This window comes from Elephas maximus, chromosome 12 (genome assembly GCF_024166365.1).
Source record: "Elephas maximus indicus isolate mEleMax1 chromosome 12, mEleMax1 primary haplotype, whole genome shotgun sequence".
In the NCBI taxonomy this organism is placed as follows: domain Eukaryota; kingdom Metazoa; phylum Chordata; class Mammalia; order Proboscidea; family Elephantidae; genus Elephas; species Elephas maximus.
Genome location: NC_064830.1, coordinates 49,885,023 through 49,901,600, shown reverse-complemented (window position 1 = coordinate 49,901,600; position 16,578 = coordinate 49,885,023).

The window sequence follows — 16,578 nt, the reverse complement described above, 5'->3', positions numbered from 1 at the left end:
ACGCTTACAGGTACAAGTCCCAGGTTTAGTTAAAAATATATAATGCACAGAAAAACTTTAAATGGTCCAGTCTCAGAGCAGTATTCTGACACCCCCAATAACCAAAAATTAAAAGCAACTTGAGGTCTTAATTATAGTTTCTGAAACACATGAAAAGTTTGTCCTATAAAATCCTGCATTTCTTCCCATCCATTCAGTTCACACACCTGACCAGACTGTGCATTTCATTCTTCAAAATTCCCTGGAAAACTTCTCCCTCTGCATGAGTCCTGGCTCCTCTTTCTCTTCTCTTACTCCTTCTCTCTTCTCACATAGGAATAGCTTGTGGAAACAGAGCTAGCAAGGCAACACCTCTTGCTCAGAAAAAGGAAGAAACTGAGCAGTGACAACCATAGTCCTCTCTAGAGGCAGGGGAGGAGAAAGGCTGGTGATTGGTGATTGATAACAACAACCAGCATGACAGCGATGCAGCAAGTGCCAGGCGCTGTGCATCACTGTGCATCACACGTATTATCTAACTTCATTCTCCTGCAAACCCTGAGATGGGTGTTATAATCACTCACACTTTATGCGTGAGGAAACTAAAGCTCACCTAGGCTAATTAGCTATGTTAGTTGCTAGTTGCCATCCAGTCAGCTCTGACTCATTGCTGATATGCTTGAGCCAATGGTTGTAGCCCCTGTGTATTTTGAGTGCCTTCCAAACTAAGGGGCTCATTTTCCAGCACTATATCAGACAATATCCTGTTGTGATCCATAGGATTTTCATTGGCTAATTTTCAGAAGTAGGTCACCAGGTCTTTCTTCCTAGTCTGTCTTAGTCTGAAAGCTCTACTAAAATCTGTCCACTGTGAGTGACTCTGTTGGTATTTGAAATACCTGTGGCATAGCTTCCAGCATCATAGGAACACATAAGCCACCACAATACCACAAACTGACGGATGGTAGAGCTATTTTAAGACACTTGTAATTTAAATAGCTAGTTTATTTGTGAGGCCAGGGTCAAACTGATGCCATTAGATAGATTCCTGCTCAATGCTTAGAATATTCATCCAATTCTACTTTTCCCCTCCTGATTTTTAATGAACCTTCCCAAAGAGATGTCCAATATTTATTGATGGTTCCTATAAACTTTATTTACAATCTAAAGCCTCCCTTCCTTACAGTATTATCTTCTTAGGATCATATTTAATCTCTCTGGGAAAAAGTCTTAATGATACCTTTTAATCTCTATTCTCTTCAAGCTTCAACACCTTTGTTATGATGAGGGAAAGGGAATGTGGGGAGCAAGCAGCCCTTAAATGCCCCTATTACAATCCATGTAACCATAAGGCCAGTGGTAGTTTTAAAATGGGTCCACAAATGCTTTGACACTTCTCCCTTCTCAAGGTGGGATCTCATTCTCCTCCCCTTAAATATGGGTAGGTTTTAGTGACTCATTTTTAACAAATACAATATGGTGGAAGTGATACTATGTGACTGCTGAGGTTAGATCATAAAAAGGATAGAGGCATACAGCTTCCAACTGGTTCTTTCCCTTGGAACTCTTGTTTTTGAAACCTAGACACCATATTATGAGGAAACCTAGGCCACATGAAAAGGTTTTCATCTTTTAACCTTTAGTTCTTTCTTTTTCAAAAATCTCAGACTTGGTTTTGAGTTACAAAACACATGTTGGTGTTATGGCCAACAGCCCCAGCTAGGCCTTGAACCTAGTTGACAGATCAGGATTGCGAGTAAGTGAAACTTCAGATAACCCAGCCCCCCAGCCTTTGACTTGCCAGAGAAAGTTCCAGACATTGAGGAACAAAGATAAGCCATCTTCACTGTGCTCTGTCTGAATTTCTGAGCCACCAAAACCGGGAGAGATAATAAATCATCATTGCTTTAAGGCACTAAATTTTGGGGTAATTTATTATGCAGCAATAGGTAATTGTAGCTAGTAATGGATAGCTGATAAACAATCCCCTCTGTTTTTAGGGGTATCCCACTCACACTGTGAAATGCCAGAGGGTGAATCCTTGGAGGACGATGTTTGCATTTGTTGACTATTCTGCCATGTGGAATGCAAATACAAGCCTGCAGGCTCCCACCCACATGCTGGGAGGGTCTCCATCCTGAAAGACCTGGAACATCAGGGGTCTGTCCTCTCAGGGTAGAGCCCCACCTCTCTGCCTTCTGGGCAGCTCATATCTGAGCTCCATTTTCAGCTCTGCTTGCTTGCTGGCTGCTAGATTTGCTTTTCTTTCCTCCTCAGCTCCCTGACACTCCCATGAGGTGGCATCTCAAAAAAATAAGGAGGGTTTTTCAACTTGAAATTTGAATTCTTAGTTCCTGGCTGCAATGCAGCAGGAACCCACTTAGGCCATGCATGAGCCTCCAAGCCTTGCTCTTTGGACCCTATGCAGAAAGCACACTGCAATAGTCCTGGGAGACATCAATGTTCCCCAAGTTCCTGCTGTAAGGCTGTGAATTAGACGTATCAGTCTCAGTGACTATCTACCCTACCATGCACTTGTTTTAGGGCAAGGACGTCAACCTGTCCAGCAATGCCCTCCAGTGTGGCTCTGAGACTGCCAGCTACCCTTTGGGTAACTCGTTGCCATCAAGTCGATTCCAACTCATAGAGACCCTATAGGACAGAGTAGAACTGCCCTGTAGAGTTTCCAAGGAGCGCCTGGTGGATTTGAACTGCTGACCTTTTGGTTAGCAGCCATAGCACTTAACCATTACACCAACAGGGTTTCAACCCTTTGGATAGGGTCTTGTAAATGCTCACATTGGCGGTAGCAAACAGCTCTCACTTCTGGTACCAAGCCACCCTTTGTGCTGCATCTGTGGCACATCCTAACCACTTCCTAAATCTTTTCTCTGCTCCCCAACACAGGGCTCTCTGCTAATCTTTCTCATTTCCATGAACATCATGGGCTGCCTGATGTTCAGTTCAGTAGCTACCGGTCCCCAAGGTAATGGCCAGTAGGTAAGCAGGTCACAGACCTTGAACGACCTCCCCCAGTTGACTTTAATTCCACAAGGGAGTCTTGGAGATTTCCTCAGTTTAGCGACTCACATAATGGTTTTCCACTTGGAACATCGAGTTCTGAACCACGCTTTCTTCCAGAAATTATAATTCTAGCCTCAGCCTCATCTCCACAGTATCCCTTTGGTTTCCAATGGTGTTCCAGGAAACTGGCTCATGCTCTTTCTCTTTCACACCGTAAGTCTAGCTTCAAGGTGGCCAGGATAAAAATGCAATTTTGGCTCAGATCTAGGGGCATGATTTTAATTCAAGATGCCATTGGCCCTACCCCTAGTTATTTCCAAACCCTTAAAAGAACCTTCCCTACCCAAATTGTAACCCTTACAGAGCCACCCACATAGTAGAGTTTTAGGGCCACGTAACAATAAAATACAGTGCGTCATTCTACTTCGATTAATTTAATGGCTGTATCTTGCACCATGGATGTACCATAATTTGTTTAACTAATCCCCTAATAAAGAACATTACAGTAATTATTATTGTTATTAAGTGAGCAGCTAAACCTTGGAAACAAACTCTTAAATGCTTTCCCTCTGAGGAAAATGAAGAAGCTGATTGTTTCTTATCAAACTAACCATGGCCCTGGAGATTATTATACCCCAGCTCAGACTCACTGGCACCGTCAGGGGTTGTTGCCAAATGGAGTCGCCCACTCCAGGGTGCCAGGGTAGGGAAAAAGTTAACAACCAGTACAGCCTTTGAGGAATGAGTTATCAAATCATGGACAGTGTTATTAGCTGCCACTGAGTCTGCCCCTGACTCATGGTGATCCTACGTACAATGGGAAGAAATGCAGCCTGATCCTGGGCCATCCCATGATTGGACGTGGATAGGAGCATTGCGATCCATAGGGTTTTCACTGGCTGATTTTCAGAAGTAGATCCCCAGGCCTTTCTTCTTATTCTATCTTAGTCTGGAAGCTCTGCTGAAACCTGTTCAGTATCATAGCAACATGCAAGCTCCCCCGATAGCCTGGAGGTGGCTGCACATGACCAGGAATCAAACCCAAGTGTCCAGTATGGAAGACAAGAACTCTACCGCTGAACCACCACTGCCTCCACTAAATCAAGGGTAAGTAAAAGGCAAAAGTCTAAAACATCCACTGATGAAAAAGTAACCAAATTCCTTGTATTTTCCTGTGATTATAACCCCCAGGACCCCCCTGTACACAGCCATGGAGTATGTCTTCCTGGATGTCTTGTGGTCTGATGTTACCTCCTCTTGGATGTTTGGAAAGTACTACTTTCTGAAAAGGAGCAAAGCCAAGGACTCAGGCTCTGCCACAACCAGATAAAGGTAGGCTCTCCTCAGGTGAAGGTGGCTCCCAACGGCTCCCTTATAATGTGCCATGTTTCGTATATTGTGACACAACTACCTAGCCAACAACAGCCACATTTAGGCAGACATAAGGGCCGCCACAGGTTTATGAGAATTCTCCACCCAGCAGGGAAACACTAACCTGGACCGTGGCAAGCAGATCTAATCTGAGCCTGGGCTCGATGGGAGACCACAGAAAATGGCAGTTGAAGCAGAGGAGAGTGGTCAACAATGACAGTTTGCTATGTGCCAGACATTCTTCCAAACACTCTACATGTTCCAATGCTTTTAACCTCATAACAACCCTATGAGGTAGGTGCCATCATTTTACAGATGAACAGACTGAGGCACAGAAATGTTATATAACTAGCCCAATGTAAGTATTCAGTGGTGCTGAGATCTGAACCCAGGTAGTCAGACTCATTGCACCTACCACTACTGTACTGACTGTTGTTAAAATAAAATCAGTATTAAGTCAATAACAGAAATTGATTGAAGTTTATTTACTATACAATTTTCAGACTGGGGGCAACATTTCTGACAAAAATGTTCCAGAAAAGAGAGACTCTTTACAGGTTTCTATACCCCAACTTATTGCTAGTAATTATTCCTTGCTATGGAAACAGGGCCAGAATAGAGTTTACAAAATAACTTGTGGTCATGCCAGATTCCATGTTCTTGAAGAACAATTTAAATAATTACTGACTGACCTTAAAACATACCTTCTAGCCTTAGCATTGGAGTTTACGTTGTCAAACTGACTGCGCATAGATAATTCTTTAAAAGAGGACAATGCTCAGGGGAAACATTCTTTATTAATTAAACTAAACTATTGTTTGCTGCAAAAGAGCTCTTTAAAGTGTTAAAAAGCAAATATGTCACTCTAAGAACTAAGATGTGCCTGATCCAAGCCATGGTGTTTCTTTTTTTGTTGTTGTTTATTGTACTTTAGGTGAAGGTTTACAGAACAAACTAGCTTCTCATCAAAGAGTTAATACACACATTATTCTATGACATTGGTTAACAACCCCACAACATGTCAACACTCTCCCTTCTCAACCCTGGTCTCCCTATTACCAGCTTTCCTGTTCCCTCCTGCGTTCCAGTCCCTGCCCCAGGGCTGCTGTGCCCCTTTAGCCTTGTTTTGTTCCCTGTGCGTGTTCAATATTTGGCTGAAGGGTGAACATCAGGAGTGGCTTCGTTACTGGGCTGAAGTGGTGTCTGGGGCCCATACTCTCAGGGTTTCTCCAGTCTCTGTCAGGCCAGTAAGTCCCATCTTTCTTTTTGAGTTAGAATTTTGTTCTACATTTTTCTCCAGCTCTGTCTGGGACCCTCTATTGTAATCTCTGTCAGAGCAGTCAGTGGTGGTAGCTGGGGACCATCTCATCGTACCAGACCCAGTCTGGTGGAGGCCATGGTAAATGTGGTCCATTAGTCCTTTGGACTAATCTTTCCCTTGTATCTTTAGTTTCTTCATTCTTCCTTGCTCCCGAAGGGGTGAGACCAGTGCAGTATCCTAGATGGCCACTCACAGACTTTTAAGACCCCAGACACTACTCACCAAAGTAGAATGTAGAACATATTCTTTATAAATTATGTTATGCCAATTGGGCTAGATATTCCCTGAGATAAAGCCGTGGTATTTTTAATTGTCTCATATGAATGTGAAAGCTGGACAATGAATAAGGAAGAATGAAGAAGAATTGATGCCTTTGAATTATGGCATTGATGAAGAATGTTGAATATATCGTGGATTGCCAGAAGAACAAACAAATCTGTCTTGGAAGAAGTATAGCCAGGATGCTCCTTAGAAGCAAGGATGTCAAGACTTCATTTCACATACTTTGGACATGTTATCAGGAGGGATCAGTCCCTGGAGAAGGACATGATGCTTGGTAAAGTAGGGGGTCAGTGAAAAAGAAGAAGACCCTCAACAAGATGGATTGACACAGTGGCTGCAACAATGGGCTCAAGCATAACAACTACCATGAGGATGGCACAGGACAGAACAGTGTTTCATTCTGTTGTACATAGGATCACTGTGAGTTGGAACTTCCTTGACGGCACCTACCAACAACAACAACATTGTTTGGTTTAAAGATGACTTTCAGGAGAGAGTTTCAGTTAAGGTTCAAGGTTTAAAGATTACCTCTGGACAATGGTTTCAGGTGGGCATTTTAACCTAATGGTTCCAGAAAGTCTGAATTCCATGAGAATTTAAAATCCTGCCCTTGCTGTCTTTCAACATAGTAGAAGTAGGTGTGGCTAGAGAAACAGAGATGGAATCAGAGAGACTGGAACAGGACTAGCAGGGAACTGGGATCCACTTCTGAGGGGAAAACCAAGAGACCAGGTTCCTGGGAGAGCCCTTGGTCCCTGAGGGACAATGAGCCCTTGTTCCTATGCGTGGAGGGGTGGAGGTGGGGATCTTCGTTCATTATTCCACATCTCTGCATTAAGACTCAAGTAGCAGCAGCCACTCTTTGTTTCTGGTGGCCTAAAAGAGCCTAAGTAGCTTGCTTTATTACATTAATTGACACAAACATTATGAGCTTTATGGTTATAATAAATAAATAAAACTGTTGCCGTGGAGTTGATTCTGACTCATCACGACCCTGTAGGACAGAGCACCTTCTCCATAGGGTTTCCAAGAAATGGCTGGTGAATTCCAACTGCTAACCTTTTTGTTAGCAATTGAGCTCTTAACCACTATGCCAGAGTGATAAAAAAAAAAAAGAAGAAAAAAAGAGTAGGGCTAATAAACCAGGAGCTCCAGGACCAGCTGAACAAGGGGTTGAAAGATAAAGGAATTGTATCTCTTGGGACCTTTAAGTCAGACAAAGCTGCCTGGTAACTACAGCAGTCTGTGCATCAACACTACTACCAATTATTTAATTTTCATTTTGTTTTACATTTCAGCATTTGTTCATATCTTCAATTTATTTAATCATCACATCAACTCTGTGAGCCATGTCAGATAGATATTTATATCCCTATTTTACAGATGAAGAAGCTAAGGCACAGGGAAGGTGTGAATTGTTCATGTTCACGCAAATGAGGGGACCAGAGCCGGGACTAGAGCTTATGGCTTCCAGCTGTTAGTTCAAATGTACTGGCCAAGCGTGGAGCCAGCTCATACCCCCTTGGGGGAGTTGATTGTGTGCATGTCTTCCCTACTCTGTTTTCAATGATGTCACTTTGGTAGCTTGAAATCAACCATGAAGCAAGTATTTACACTGTGGAAATCAGCAAGTGCTGCAATTCAAGACTTCCTACCCCATAACCAATTGCTGAGTATATCCCCATAACTTCTCAGGTTGGTGCTAACGAAAATGTTGTAGCTCTTAGGACCATAAAAAAAGAAAAAAGTTGCCTTCAAGTGGGAGACTCTTGGCCATCCCATGTGTGCAGCGTAGAACTGAGCTCCATAGGGTTTTCAAGGCTATGATCTTTTGAAAGCAGATTGCCAGGCCTTTCTTCTGAGGCACTGTCTTAGTTGTCCAGTGCTGCTATAACAGAAATACTATAAGCGGATGGCTTTAACAAAGAGGTATTTATTCTCTCACTGTCTAGTAGGCTAGAAGTCTGAATTCAGGGTGTTAGCTCCAGGGAAGGCGAGCTTAACCACTTCACCACCAGGGCTCCTTTTTAAGATCATTAAAAAAAACCCAAACCCACTGCCTTTGAGTCAATTTTGACTCATAACAACCCTATAGGACAGAGTAGAACTGCCCCCATAGAGTTTCTCAGGAGCACCTGGTGGATTCGAACTGCTGACTTTTTGGTTAGCAGCCATATCTTTTAACCATTATGCCACCAGAGTTTCTTTTAAGATTGTAGTTGATGCATAATAAATAAGGCAGCAAAGCCCTTCAAGTTCCTCCATGGTGGCAGCAAAAGTCGTAAGAACTAACATTTATTTTGTGTTCACTAAGGACCAGGCTCTGTGCTGTGTGCTTTAGGCAGTACCTAATTTACTCTTCATCACAACTCTTTTTTATAGATGAGGACATTTGAGAAGTTAAGTAAATTGCTCAAGGTCACACAGCTAGAAAGTGGTGGAGCTGGGATTCAAATCTAGGTTGATTTGAACTTCTTAATCATGGTGCCAGCCATGTTAATTACCATTATTATTTCATAAGTAGAATAGACTTCTCAGTTCTATGGCACCCCTCCTTCTCCCATCTTGTAAGCATATAATGGAATTATAACTAAAGTCAATCAAGACAACTCATTTCTAACACCCACCCAAAAACACAGTGCCAGAATATTAAATATTAAATGAATATTTGAATATCTCAAATATCAATAAAACTCCATAACCTATTACACCATTTTAGCAATTTATAATCATGGACTATAGAGAATATCAAAATTAATATTCTGCTCTCTTATTATTTCAACCATTGGAGATATCTTTCATAAATGGCTCTTAATAACCACAATCTAATTTATTTATGAACACCCTGTATTTATATTTCATGGATATCATTTTAATTATTAAATCTCTACCTCTTGGAAAGAAATGTAATTTTGTTATAGCAAATGTTCCCTCGCAGTGAAGTCTCTAATGCCATTTTAAAAGTGTATGAGCATAAAAAGATTGTCTAGGTTTCAAAGTCAAAATGTGTTACATTTTGCTAAAAGAGGTTTTGTCAAAAAATAAGCATTACACAGGCAGAACTATTTAGATAACTGAAGTAATGATCTTGATGATCAAGGAAAAACCCCACCCGCTAATGCACTTTAGCCTAGTGTCCAGAGCTAATACCCTGACTGAGAGAGGTGGCTGACTTAGACAGCTATATCAGGAGGCAGCATCACTTAGAGAGTGAAGATTTGGGGTTCACAGCCTGGACCTAGCTTCAAATCCCAGGCCTGCCACTTTCGGTCTGTGTGAGCTTGGATCAGTTACTGAACCCACCACAGCATCAGTTTCCATTTTAAAAATGGGATTAACAACACTTACCCAGCAATAGGGCGTGGTAAGGAGGAGACCTGCCACGTAATTTATACAGCCCAGTGCAAAATGAAAATGTGAAGTCCTTTGTTGAAAAAGGACTAAGAATCTCTAGACGGTGACAGTGAAACAGGCTGCTAGCCATATCTTGAACAGTACCTGAGCCATTTTTTTTTTCCTTCTGCTTTCTCTTCTTTCCCTCCCCTAGCCCATCCCTGTCTCCAAGTAAGATCCTGATGTTAGCTCCCCCAAAAGGTTAAGTGTTAACCAATGTTTCCCCTTTTTTTTTTTTTTCTAGTGGAAAACAAGTGATATTGATCTAAGCCTGTCAAATAAGGCAAAGCATGGTGCCAGCCATCCCCTGAGCCCATGGGATCATGGCAGGAAAAGATCAACATGTTTGAGATACGACCACCACAACCAAACAGAAGAAAGTGCACATTCCACAAGTCCCTAAAACTTATGGCCCCTTTTGCCTTAAAAACCCCCAAGCTGACCTGTAGTCCAGTGAGACAGACGCCTTTAGGAGGAGATATTCCCCTCTGTCTCCATATACTGGTATATCAAATAAAGTTCTTGCTATCTACCTCACCTCTGTCTCAAGAATTGGCTGTTTGTGGCAGGCGGCTCTAACTCACGAAATTGCGGTAACAACAGCAGAGCATTAAACCAGTGTGGAGCCCTTCTGAGGGCGGGGCCTGTGTGACTGCAAGCTCACATGCCCATAACTCCAACCAGGGGGAAGGATCACAGTAATTCCACAAGCAAACTGTGTCCTCCTAGGGAGCTACCTGACAATGTCAGCTTTTTGTGTTTTATCTCAGTTCGTCATCTTGCTTTTACACCACGTGGAAAAGAAATCCTAGAAAAGGATTACCTTTTTTTCTTCTGAAGATACATGAAAGCCAAGCTTCACAGAGAAGATTCGTGGATATGTGGCTGAAAGGGGTCAGAAGCACAGCGTTCAGGGTGGAGTAGGGTGTACAACCAGGAGTGTGGCTCTGACCCCAGGCTCACGAGCTTTCCTTCTCCATTCCCTCTCAAGTCATTTGTCAGTTTTTGGAAGAGGAACAGAGGAAGTAGGATTCTGTTTGCTAGCAAAGGTCTTGCAACCATAAAGCTAATCTCACTGAGCTTTGCACTGCATTGCATTGAACTCCTGAGCCTAATTTCACCAAATAGAGTTACTGGGAGAACAGGAAGTGAAGCTTGATAATTGAGTTCCACTGTCCAGAGGGAGTCAAGAGGGAACAAAAAATAAATTTCATGATTGCTGAGACGGGCAAAACGACTCTGGTCTATTGGGAGTGTTTGTTTCTTTGTAAGGTATTTCTGACAAGAAACTCTTCATAGGTAGGTGACTCATAGTGGTTTTCTAAACATTTTTGTTTGGGGAGCCTCTGCATCATGGGTTACTGAAGGCTTCACTGATTTTCCTTGTTCTTACCTACTCCAGGTGAGAACACCCTGACTAGACTAGGGATTGCAAAGGCGAGTTTCTCTGAGATGGAGGCATTCATCAATTTCACCTAGATATTCCAGATAGTTGCTTTTTGGTTTATTTTTCTGATAATGTATAAATCAAGTTTCTCTCCAAAGCCTACCGCTTTGATTCTCATAGCTCCCCACTTTCTTCCCTGGGTCAGAAGTGACTGCCCCACCTTTACAATAGTTTTAGAGTACTTTTCATTTTGTGCGTGGCCTTGCTCTTCTATCTAAATAATGACTCGGAATTACATTCTGACTCTCAGTTTTGATGTATGTCGCCCAGCTGATAGGCCCATGTCTCCACCTTATTCTGCGTGCCTTGAAAGTGGGAGACAAAGATGAGGGTTGCTCTATAAAGTACTTTTACGTGTGTGAATCTGAGCAGGATATCTGCTCCTTGTTTGCTTTTGAGTCCCCACAGCATATTTTACCCATTGTCATTGAGTCCATTCCAACTCATAGTGAACCTATAGGACAGGGTAGAACTGACCCACAGAGTTTCCAAGAAGCGCCTGGTGGATTCGAACTACTGACCTTCTAGTTAACAGGCATAATTTGTTGAATGAATATATTCCTATTACACTGCTCCTTTCATCAATCCATCTTTATCATGCCACCTAGACCACGTTATTGCAGTTGTTAGTTGCTGTGGACTTGGCTCCAACTCATGGTGACCCCACGTACAACAGACTAAAACATTGCCCAGGCCTGCACCATCCTCATGATCATTATTACATTTGAGTCCATTGTTGTGGTTATTCTGCAGTGCCTTCCAACACAGGGACTCATCTTCCACCACTATATCAGATAATATTCTGTTGTGATCCTAAGGGTTTTCATTGGCTAATTTTCAGAAGTAGATTGTCAGGCCTTTTTTTCCCAGTCAGTCTTAGTCTGGAAGCTCTGCTGAAACCTGTCCACCATGGGTGACCCTGTTGGTATTTGAAATACTGATGGCATAGTTTCCCGCATTACAGCAATATAAAAGCCACCCTCATATGGCAAACTGACAGATGGGTGGTGAATCTAGGCCGAAAGCCCCTTGAAATATTCATTTATAAAAATATTTATTAAGCACCCACTATGTGACAGGAAAATTCTGAAGAAGAAAAGGAATTATTATGAATCAACCCTTCCAAATACTAAAACATAGGATATTCTACAGCAACATTGTGGCATACCTGGAGAGGGACAGAGACTAGCTGGACAGGCTAGAACTAGTTATGTCATCTAACAGCAGACAATCCCAAGGACCAGAGTTAACCTCACTTCTAGAACTGAGGTCTGGGAAAGGACTGAGGGTCCCAGTGGAAGATAAAGGATGGAGAAGTTAGGCTTTGGTATATTTTGTGTCAATTACTATCGAACCAGGCTTGTTATCATGTGGGCTTCCCCAAACAAGCTTTAGCCTGCGAAGCACAGGTTTGTTCTTAGAAGTACCAGGCATGGGGGAATAAGCACGGCCCTCAGAATCAAATGAACTGATCTCTTCCAGTTGCCAGCTGAGTTTCCTGGGGTGAGTCATTGAACTTCTCTGAGATGCAGTTATTTCACCTGTTAAGTGAAGGCATCTATTTTAAAGGATTGTTATTAGGATTGGAGATAAGTGAAGTACATGCCTAATAAATGGTAGAATCCCTGTGTGGCGCAAATGGTTAAGTCCTTGGCTACTAACTGAAAGGTTGGCAGTTTGAATCTACTCTTGGAAGAAAGGCCTGATGATCTCCTGGAAAATCAGCCACTGAAAACCCTATAGAGCACAGTTCTAATCTGACACACATGGGTCGCCATACAGAGTCAACTCGACAGCAACCGGTTTGGTTGCTACATAGCAGTCTGAAAATGTGGCTGATACAGGATGAGCTTACAATGTGTACCTGACTAAAGGTGAAAGTACTATCAGTACCCTTCTGTTCAGAGCTACATAATGATAACTGCTGGCATGATTTTAGAGCTTAAGAAAGAAGTGTGCATTACAGAACTGAGCTGCCAATGGGAGAGCCAGGAAATACTTGATCTCTCTGCAGCAGTGGTTCTCTCCACAATCAGACCAAGGCCCCTTTCTAGATAACTATTTTAATGCCCTTTTACAATGCTCAAATTCATAATTTTTGAAAGTTATCTACATGCATAATTTCAAAATATATAAAATAAAGCCCTGTGATATGAAACCAAAACCCATTGCCGTCGAGTAGATTCTGACTTATAGCGACCCTGTATGTCAGAGTAGAACTGCCCCATAGAGTTTCCAGGGAGATCCTGGTGGATTTGAACTGCCAACCTTTTGGTTAGCAGCTCTAGCGCTTAACTACTACACCACCAGGGTTTCCTGTGATATGAAACAGAAAAAAAAAATTGAGTTTATTGACTTATATGTATATATTTTATGTGTAAATACTTAAGCACACCATATTAGAAGAAAAACCATATCTGCCCCTAGATGTCCACAAGCCCTGGAGGGTGGCTCTGCCTCCTATCCAGTTCTATGGGCAGAGGAACAGGTACCAGGGATCACTCCTGGGGTCAAGGCTTGGACAACTCCTGGGCTTTCTCTATACTTCAACCCCACACACTAACAAACAAACAAGAAATGAGGCACCCAGGATATGCACCCCACCCCCACGCCCCAGCAAATTCTGCCTTTACTGGCCAAGAAGATGCAGCTGAAGGACCTAAAAGGCCATCAGTACCCTGGCTTTCAGGCTGAGAGGAGATGAGGGGCATAAGGGCTCTCCATTCTTTCCCTGGGTGATATAGAAGGGAGGCGGGGAGGTGCGTTCAGCTGCCTCTCTTGCCTCTCACTTCCTGGAGGCTGGGCCCTGCTCTATGCCTGAAGCACCTCTTCAGCTCTCTGTGTGCCCCTCTTGAGGGCAGGTTGGCTGGTCTTTAGTTGTGGTCCCTGCTGTCCTAGCACATTTCAGGTGGGGCAGACCCAGTTGGCAGGCCTCATTCCTTGAGTCTGGGCCTGGGTCTGCAGTGGGGAGGGGATCCCCCAGTGATGTTGGAGTCCGATGAGGGGCCCCAAACCTAGACCATAGTCATGAGACGGAGGGTCACCTACCCACCTGCAGCGAGACCCTCTCACATGCAGACCTTGGGGCAACCAGGAAGATGGTTACTGACAGGGTGGGTGCTGGGGTGCACACGGGACAGCAGAGGGAGCAAGACCTGTCATATGGAACCGGTTCTACTCGGGGCAGTGAGTCAATTGGAAGAGATGTAGAAGGTTTTCCCCAAATGGTGCCACACTGCCACAGCACCCCTGCTCAGGGTCTCTGTCCCAGCTATTGGGAGCTGTATTTACCCCTTGGAGACCCTGGTGGTGTAGTGGTTAAGAGCTACATCTGCTAACCAACGGGTTGGCAGTTCCAATACACTAGGCGCTCCTCGGAAACTCTATGCGGCAGTTCTGTTCTGTCCTGTGGGGTCACGATGAGTCGGAAGTGACTCCATGGCAGTGGGTTTGGTTTTGGTTTTTGGTATTCATCTCTGGCCAGGAATTTGCTTTAAGGACTCAGCCATTTGGGCTTTCTAGCTACAGGGGTAGGAATCTGCTCTGCATTGGTCTTTGGGGCCAGCTGTTCCTCTGGGGCCATCATCAGCTGTGCTGAAGAGGAGCAGGGTCTGAGGCAGTTGGCCTGTTTCCTGACTAGTCTGGCCCTTCCTCTAGCCCAGCCTGGGTGTGCCCGCCTGCTGCTTCAGAGAGGAAAATTCTTTAGAGCAGAAAATGGTCCAATGGCGCCCCCTGCTGTTCATATGCTAGAACGCATGGATTTGTCAAAATAAATGCCTACTGTTTCTCGCTTGGAAAGGAGAGAGGACTTTTTAAAGACTGTTTCTCACTTGGAAAGGAGAGGGGTCTTTTTAAAGGCAGTTATTAGTTAGCTCATAATTGGAATCGACTTGATGGCAACGAGTTTTTAACGGGTTTTGGTATTAGTTAGCTACTGCTGTGTGGAAGCTTAGTGGCTTAAAACAACAATAGAAATTTATTATCTCTCACAGTTTCTGTGGGTCATAAATTGGGCTTGGCTAATTTTTTTTAAGCAGTTCTGGGAGGCCTGGTGGCACAGTGGTTAAGAGCTTGGCTGGTAACCAAAAGGCCAGCAGTTCGAATCTACCAGCCACTTCTTGGAAACTCTATGCGGCAGTTCTACTCTCTCCCATAGGGTCACTATGAGTCAGAATGAACTCAATGGCAGCAGGTATTTTGGGGCAGCTCTGGTTTAGGGTCTAGCCTGAGGTTGCCATCAGATGTCAGCAGGCTGTGGTCACCTCAAGACTTGACTGGAGCTGGAGGATCCCCTTCCAAGGTGGCTGACTCACATGGCTGCTGGTAGAAGGCCTCAGTGCCTGTCGACATGTGCCCCTGCACAGGCCACCTGCATGCTCTCATGCATGAAGGCTGACTTCCCCAAAGCAAGTGATCCAAGAGGCCAGGATGGAAGCTGTAGTGCCTCAGAAGCCTTGGAAGAGACACACTGTCACTTGAACCACATTCACACAAACTAGCTGTGATTCAAGATAACACTGCACAAGTGTATGAACTCCAGAAGTTGAGGGTCCCTGGGGGCCATCCTGAAGGCTGGCTATAACAAGCACCTGCCACATGCTAGGTGGTGTACAAGTAATACATAACAACAACATATATAAAGCATAACATGTAAACATATATGAGTACTATGCAACAAAAAATCAAAACATATAATTGATATTTATTTCATGTTTTTTATATATACAGATGTTGAGTACTTTCCCTGAGTTATCTCATTTATCTTCAACCCTATAAGCTTTGTCCCATCTTGCCCCATTGAAGAGGTTAGGATGTTGGAGCTTAGAGAGGCTAGGTAGTTGACTGAGGTCACACAGCTAGTAAGTGAATGAATCAGCATTCAGACTCATAAGACTGTGTGAGCCTCCCTAAACATTTAAAGCTAACAACCAAGGAGGTGGTCACAGATGAGATCAAATAACATGTTCAAGGCCACAAATCAGTAAATGGCAGAGTCAGGATTTGAACACAGGCCTGCCTCCAGAATCCATGCTCTGTTCAACCCACCACAATTCTCCAGAATAGAGGGGAGAACACAGAAGAATAGGGTACCCGTGTCAAACAGTACATTTATGTGGATTAGAAAAAGACTCCCCCCTCTGGGTGGCTGTAGCACCGCAGGTGCTCAGGTTGGTGAGCTCGGCAGTCTCCTCCTTGGCCAGGTGCTCCTGGACCGGGCAAAATCTGTGGCAGCCGTGGGACAAGAAGTGACAGACAAATGGGAGGAAATAAGTTATCTTAAGTGTAAGAGGATGTTTGGAGAGGAAGAGGAAAAGGAGAGGAAACATAATAGAAAGCAAAGAGAAGGGAGACCAAAAAATAAATTAACAGGCAGGAAACAAGGGAAAAAGAAAGGACAAGAGAAAAACAAAGTGTGTGAGGTCTGATGAGTCCCCTCGGGGGACGCCTGGAGCCTCCTGTATGTGTAGCAAAAGGGTTCCTTCACACCAGGGAAGTAGAACACCAACTGGATGACTTGAGGCCTCTTCTGGCTCCAGTGCATGAATTCTGCTCCATTTCCTTCTCTATCTGGGTTACTAGTTTGGGGAGTTGCTGTTGTTAGCAACTGTTGAGTTGGTCCCCAACTCATGGTGACCCCATGCACAAAAGAACAAAATGCTGCCTCATCCTGCACCTTCTCCATGATCATTGCAGATAGGACCATTGTTATCCATAGGGTTTTCACTGCTGATTTTCAGAAGCAGATCACAGACTTTCTTCC